Source organism: Miscanthus floridulus, chromosome 8 (assembly GCF_019320115.1).
Source record: "Miscanthus floridulus cultivar M001 chromosome 8, ASM1932011v1, whole genome shotgun sequence".
Lineage (NCBI taxonomy): Eukaryota > Viridiplantae > Streptophyta > Magnoliopsida > Poales > Poaceae > Miscanthus > Miscanthus floridulus.
In genome coordinates, this window is record NC_089587.1 from 135,303,307 (window position 1) to 135,310,871 (window position 7,565).

The 7,565-nt window shown below is 46.4% G+C and overlaps 1 non-coding gene across 1 annotated transcript; it reads left to right on the plus strand.

Moving 5' to 3' along the window:
* The first annotated feature begins 7,244 nt into the window (after window positions 1–7,244).
* LOC136478731 (small nucleolar RNA R71) lies at window positions 7,245–7,353 on the plus strand. The gene has a single exon (XR_010764445.1). It is a non-coding gene; the product is annotated as a small nucleolar RNA R71 (small nucleolar RNA).
* Window positions 7,354–7,565: the final 212 nt, after the last annotated feature.

Here is a 7,565-nt window from a genome sequence, read left to right on the forward strand (position 1 = left end):
GGCGTAGATCAATTTCTGAATCTGTGGGTACCTGGTCTTGGATTCATTGAGTACCTCACTGATGAAATAGATTGGTCACTGTACCTTGTAGACGTGGCCGGGCTCATCGTGCTCGACCACCATGGCAGTGGAGACTACTCGATTAGTTGCCACAATGTAAAGCAAGAGGGTTTCATCTTCTCTGGGAGCGGTGAGGACGAGAGGTGACATAAGGTATTGTTTCAGCTGTGTGAAGGCGGCGTCTGCTTCCTCTGACCACTCAAACTTCTCGGATGCTTTGAGCAGTTTAAAGAACAGTAATCCTTTTTCGCCTAATCTTGATATGAAACGACTAAGAGCAGCCATGCATCCGGTAAGCTTCTAAACATCCTTCACCTTTTTGGGTGGCTTCATGTCCAAGACAGCTTTGACTTTCTCCGGGTTAGGGCGTATGCCATCGTGACTAATGACGTTGCCTAGTAGTATGCCAGAAGGAACACCAAAGATGCACTTCTTTGGGTTTAATTTCCATTGGAATGCATTAAGGGCTACAAAGGTGCGTTCTAGGTTGTCCACAAGGGTGTGTGCTTCCTTGGTTTTGACAACTACATCATCAACATAAGCCTCGATGAGGTCGTCTTTTATCTCATCTTTGCGGCAGGCCTGTATAGCGCGTTGGTAGGTAGCCCCGGCGTTCTTGAGCCCGAATGACATGGCCATGTAGCAGTAGGCGCCGAAAGGCGTGATAAAAGATGTCTTGATCTGGTCATCCTTTTTGAGAGCGATCTGGTGATAACCAGAGTAGCAATCGAGAAAGGAAAGTAGCTCGCAACTAGTCATTGAATCTACGACCTCGTCTATGCGAGCTAAGTCGAAGGGGTCTTTAGGGCAATGTTTGTTGAGATCAGTGTAATCAACGCACATTCTCCATTCGTTATTCTTTTTGCGTACAAGAACCGGGTTGGCTAACAACTCCAGATGATACACTTCTTTAATAAATCTGGCTGCCAAAAGCCATGTAACTTCTACCCTAATTGCCTCCTTTTGTCGCGAGCGAACCATCGTAGCTTCTGCTTGATAGGTTTGGCCTTACCGTCGACATTTAAGGAGTGCTCGATCAAGTTTTGAGGTACATTGGGCATGTCAGCAGGTTTCCATGTGAACACGCTCACGTTGCTCCTCAAGAACCTGATGAGCGCGTCTTCCTATTTAGGATCCAGGTTGGCCCCAATAAGGGCCGTTTTGCTAGGATCACCATCGACCAGCTAGATTGTCTTGTGCTCTTTGGACTTGACGTTCTTGCGTGGGGCCTCGAGGTCTGGGATTTCCAAGTGGTTGGCTGGGGTCTTCTTGGCATTGAGCGTGGTCTTAGCCATGCGAATAGAGAGGTCGTGAGCCTCTGCTATTTTGAAGCTGTCATCCTCGTAGGTGTAAGCTACATACACGTTGCCCTTGAGAGTTAGAACCCCCTTCTTAGTAGGCATCTTGAGCACCAAATACCTGTAGTGAGGTATGGCCATGAACTTGGTGAGTGCTGGTCGACCAAGGATAGCATGGTAGGTGCCTTCGAAGTCGGCGACCACGAAGTTGACGTAGTCGGTGCGGAAGTGGTCTGGGGTACCAAATTGCATAGGTAGCGTGATTTGCCCAAGAGAAGTAGAGCTCTGTCTGGGGAGAACACCCCAGAACTGTGGCTCATATGGCTTGAGATCAGCCGGGGTTATCTCCAGAGCTGGCAAACTATTCTTGAACAGTATATCGATGGAGCTGCCACCGTCAATCAGCACTCTGTCGAACTGGACCCTGTTGATACAAGGATCAAGGACCAGAGGAAAACGTCCTGGCTCAGGTATTGCGGCCCATTGGTCCTTTCTGCTGAAGGAGATCTCATGGTGAGACCAAGGAGGGAGCCACAGATCAGTGATGAGGTTGTCGAAGTTGGCCACGTTCAAGCAAGCACGAGCGAGCAGTTTGCATTCTCGTTTGGTCTCGATGGACACTTTGCCTCCAATGATGGTGTGGACGTGATCGGTTGGCTTGACGTACTTGTGATGGGGATCTACGTCTTCATCATCGTTGTCCTCGTTGCGCTGTTCCCCTACGTCGTTAGGCTTGTCGGACGTATTCGGAGCCTATTGACGCATGTAGATAGACTTGAGAATGCGGCAATTCTCCACGGTATGGTTTGACTTGGGGTGGAGCTAGCAGGGTCCTTTCAATGCTTTGGCATAGTCTTCTTTGTAGTTGCGATGTTTGCCACCTTTCTTAACGGTGTTGACCTCACCGTCGTCTTCCCAAGCATGCTTGCCCCTGTAATCGTCATGGCGATTGCACCACTGATTACGCTGGTCGCGGTGGTTGCGGGGGTCGTTGCGCTAGTTGCGGCGATCAAAATTGTCGTTCCGACCACGGTTGCCGCGGTAGTCGTCGCGGTGCGGGAGGTGGTCAGAGCGTGGAACCCTTGCTGCTTCTTCCATGATTATCTTTTTAGCGTTGTCGGCATCCGCATATTTCTTGGCAGTGGCCAGGAGCGCTGTGACTGATTCAGGTCTCTTGCGTAGGAGTTTGTCCCATAGGGCATCGTGGAAGTGGAGACCAATGATGAAAGCCTTGATTGCCTTGTTGTCGGAGATTGACAGGACCTTGATGCGCATCTCCGAGAAACGACAGACGTACTCATGTAGTGGCTCATCTTTCCAGTCTCGATTCCGCTACAGATCATATTTGTTGCCGGGTTGCTCACAAGTGGTAATGAAGTTGTCAATGAAAGCTTGCTTGAGTTCTTGCCAGGAATCGAAGTAGTTCGCCGGCAAGCTGACCAGCCATTGGTGACCTGCATGACCAACAGCGACTAGGAAGTAGTTAGACATGACGTGCTCGTCAGCCATGGCTGATCTACATGTGGTTTTGTAGAGCATGACCAATAATTCGGGGTTCTCCTTGCCGTCGTATTTCTAAAGTTTTTCGAGCTTGAAGTTCTTGGGCCATATGACTTGGCGAAGATGTGGAGTAAACTGCTTCAAACCCGGAGGGCCATGGGCAGTATCATATTCCATACGGTGATAGCTTTCGTGGGATGCACAATCGTTGGCTCTTTGGTTGATGCGATCACGCAGATCGCGTTCTCCGAGGTAATGGCAGAGATCGTTATTGCCATCACGGTGATCTCAGTTGCCACCCTGATTAACCCTGTGACCGTGGTTATCGCGACAATTATCACGGTTGTCTTGGCGGTTGTCATTCCGAAAGTCGCGACGGTTGTCATTCCAACGGCGGTTGTCATCCTGACCACCATCATGGCCACCGTTTCCGCCTTGACGGTTGTCTGATGGGTCACTGTTGCATGAGCCACGTTGGTTGGGTGGCTGTGAGCAACTTGAGTACTGGTGGCTGTGGCTTGATTCAACTGACACGGATGGAGCCCGAGCTTGATTTACAATATCTACGGTCTAGGCCATAGCAGCCATCAGGTAAGCTTGTATATTATCACGAACTGTCTAAGTTTCTGGGGTATTGGGTAGTCGTTGCATTGTCACCATAGCAATGGCTACGTTGGTGCTTGGAGTCCTAAAGACCTACTTGTCCCCCACCCTATCAAAGGCATTGTTAAGATTGTGTGACTGGACCCTTATGCGTCAGGCCTCCTCTTTTGCCTCGGCATCGATTTTTCAGCAATTAAACCGATCAATATTGCGTGCTTCGCGTGCCAACCTTTCTTGTTCCATCTCGCCAACTGTCAGAGGTTCGTCATTACTGACAACATTGATCAAGTCTCCTCGCCTTGGTGGGAAAGACAGGAATCGTAGGTATCCCAAGGCGTGGTCTAGGATATCCAGATCGTATTCGACGCCTTCATCGTCGTGATTCTGGAGCTCGGTGCGAACAGAGGCATTAGATGCGGTGCCGAACAAAGAGCTTGAGCCACCCTCTTGAACAGTGTGGACCGACCCTTCTTGATAATCCTTAGTCCGGACCATGTTGATGAAGTTGCGTGGCTTTGGCCAAGGTTGAAGTATAAAACATAGATCCGAGCAGCGTTGTATATTGTACACATAGTTGGAGGCAGTGTTTTGCAGGGCGTAGGGCTGGGCCTGGTAGTTCTCCATCGAGGCTTCGTACTCAGAAAGCCAGAGACCCATTGCGGAGGCTGGCTGGCGACGAGTGGAGCGCCCTTCAGGAGTAGATATGACCACGAGATCTGTGTCGAGTCATGCAGGACGACTGGCCTGAGCTGGTCGGGTAGATCTATTGTGGGTAGCGGTTACCTGCTCATTAGGTTGACTTTGAACTGAACTTACCAGAGCTAGGGTTTTAGCAAGTTGGGTGCCGACCCGATCGATGGAGTCAAGCAGGTCGGTGTTGTCGATCTGCTTCCCTTTGTAGCGGGGAAGCGGACGACATGGTCGGAGCTAGATCCACCGTGGTCGGAGCTAGATCCATTGTGGTCGGAGCCAGATCCATTGTGGTCGGAGCCGGGTCCACCGTGGTCGGAGCCAGATCCACCGTGGTCGGAGCCATAGCCGATGCAGGTGAAGCAGTGGTCGACGTGGATTGAGTCCACGCCTCCTCCGTGATCATGGCGATGAAGTCGTTGGAGCCAGTGGTCTAGGTGATCTAGCCGACGGTGAACGTGAGGCCGTTTGGCATAACCACGGAGCCGGAGATGATGACCATCTTGTTTGCTTGGAGAGCAGTACGCACACCCCCTACCTTGGTGCGCCACTGTCGACGAAATATGGTCGGCAGTCTACCTAGGGGTATGCCCAAGGTAGTAGATGGTCGGCAGACAGATGCGTAAGCCACAAACAAGACGGTGACGCAAGATAGACAAGAGGTTTTATCCAGGTTCGGCCGCCACGAAGGCATAATACCTACGTCCATGCGTCTGAATTGTATTGCTTGTATGTCAATGAGAGATGTTTTTTAGAAGGGGTCCCCTGCCCAGCCTTATATAGTCCGGGGGACAGGGTACAGATCTGGAAACTAATCCTAGCCAGTTACAATTGCCATAGGTGGCCGGATAAGGATTCCTATTCTAACCGACCAGGATCTTGCTTGATCTCCAAATCTGTCTTGACTCCTTGCACGGGACTCCGAACAGGTTGGCCGAGTCAGTGCGTCGTCTTTTAGTGGACCGGACCCCTGATCTGGGCTGGCCCAAGCCTAGTCAGTAAGGGTATAGGGGTTAATACCCCCACAGCATTCAACTTAGGATGAACTCTAAGTTTATCATGCTCAAAACTTAAGAAGTATAAGGTTATAGAACAAGCTTTTTAAAAGTATCATAGAGCAACTATTCATCATCTCCAATTAATTTTATCATCATGTTATTAGAGCAGAGTTTCTCTCGAGATAAATTTAAAGGCACTCCTCTCTACATTCTATGATCATGAATGTTGAAATGTAAAGCAAACATGAATGTAAAGAGAGGGTTTAAGATTTTCATACCTGAGCGGAGAGAGATATCTCCCCCAACTTGCCTTTTGCATAGGTTGGCATGTCTTCTAGCGGCTCTTTTGATTCTTTTCTTTATTGACTAACTAATACTACTAAAATGCATAAATGACTAACTAACTAAACCTATAACTACTAGATAACTTATTCAGTAGGAATGCTACTAAATTTTATTCATTATGATTAAATATTTTTTATATGTTGCTTTAAATGCAAATCTATCATATCAGGCATTAGCTACTGCATACTTTATTTATTATCATAGAGTAGCTAAATGCACCTAACCTATCTTGCAAATGTAAAGCAAATTTATTGGAAATTTAAATATGAGATGCAACTAATGCGGTAAATAAATGCAAGTTATAGAACACTTACCTTTTTGATAGGCTCAATGTCATTCATCCTTCGGCAGAGGTGTTTCCTCTTGTTCCACCTCAGTGGCCTTGTCAGGATCAGGGGATGATGAGTTTGAGGATGGATCTTTCTTTTTACGCCATCTTTTTTTATTATTCTTCTTCTTGATAGGTTTCTCTGGTTCTTCAATCGGCTTTCGTTTCTTCATCTTGATTCTCTTCGGATGCTTCTTCTTTTCCTGTTTCTCATCAAAGAGGGGTTGTCTAGAGGCAAAAGCAAATATTTCTTTTATTCTAGTAAAGTGGAATTGGATTTTCCCAGAAGCCACATAAATGCAAGCATTTGTAGTGTTAAGGAAGGGACGACGAAGGATTAAAGGTGTATTCTCGGCATTGCCCATGTCTAAGATCATAAAATCTATAGGAATATTGGCACTCCTAACTTTAACTAATAAATTAGTGGCTATTCCCTCGAGATAACGGGTGGATTAATCGGCCAATTGTAAATAAACTGAGGTTGATGCTAGGGGAGTATAAAACAGCTTATCATAAGTTTCCTTAGACATGATGTTAATACTAGACCCTAAATCACAAATTGCATTATGAAAAGTGTGGGGGGCCTATGGAGCAAGTAATGATGGGGTTCCCAAGATCACCTTTCTTAATAGAAAATCCCCAACCATTCTTAGAAAAGTCATACCTTGCCGTGAGAAGGTTGGCTGTCTCCATGGTTCCCTCTGGTTTGCCAGGAATTCTATCTTTTCATAGGATAGAATAGCAACAACAATTTGAGCTAATTGGGTTTCTATCATCTTATTAAAACTAAGTCGATTCTTTAAGACAGAAGAAAATTCATCCAATTTAGCATTTATATTTTCCAACATCTTGTCATGAGCATGTAGTTTCTTATTAATATGATCAGTCATTCTACTTTGACTATAAACAAAATCTTTCAAGAAAGCATAACTATTATTACCTTGATTATTCAAATGAGAAGAAGAGTAATAATGGTTACCTCCCTGATTGTTGGAGCACTGATTCTAGCCTTGATGTTGTGGACTGGAACCCGTTGTCATTATTGACGAAGTTGAGGTCCTCTTGGGTTTTGGGGTAGGATTTGCCCTGAATGTCCAACATCTCCATAGACTTCACAAGTCATGTGGGAATCCATGGCTTTGAGTGTCTCTTGGGCACTCACCTTCTCATAATGTTCTACTCACTTTGCGAGTAGATCCATCTTAGCTGTAGGCCTGTCAATTTCTTTAATTGAATGCATACCACATTTATGGGGTTGGAGTCGATCGTTCGCTCCATCCTTGGTTGGAGACCATCTTCTCGATCAGCATCTTAGCATCTACAACACTTAGTGAAAAGAATACACCAGTAGTAGCATCTAACTAGCTCCTATCTAACGACACTAATCCATGGTAGAAGTTCTGGATCAAAAGTCAGTCTTCCATGCCATGGTGCGGGCATGCAGAGACATACTCTTGCATTCATTCCCAAGCTTTGGGAATTGATTCATCTACTAGTTGTTGAAAACTAGAGATTTTATTGCGTAGAGCATTAGTCTTCCCCATAGGGAAAAACTTGACTAGGAAAGCATTAGAACACTTGTCCTAGGTATCTATAGCATTGTCATTAGAGTAAAACTATAACTTAGCGTTTCCTAACAAAGAGAAGGGGAAAAGGCAAAGACGTATAGCCTCTTGGCTCACTCCCTTAATGGTGAAGGTGCAACAAATCTCCAAGAAATGTTGGAGGTGATCATTTGCATCC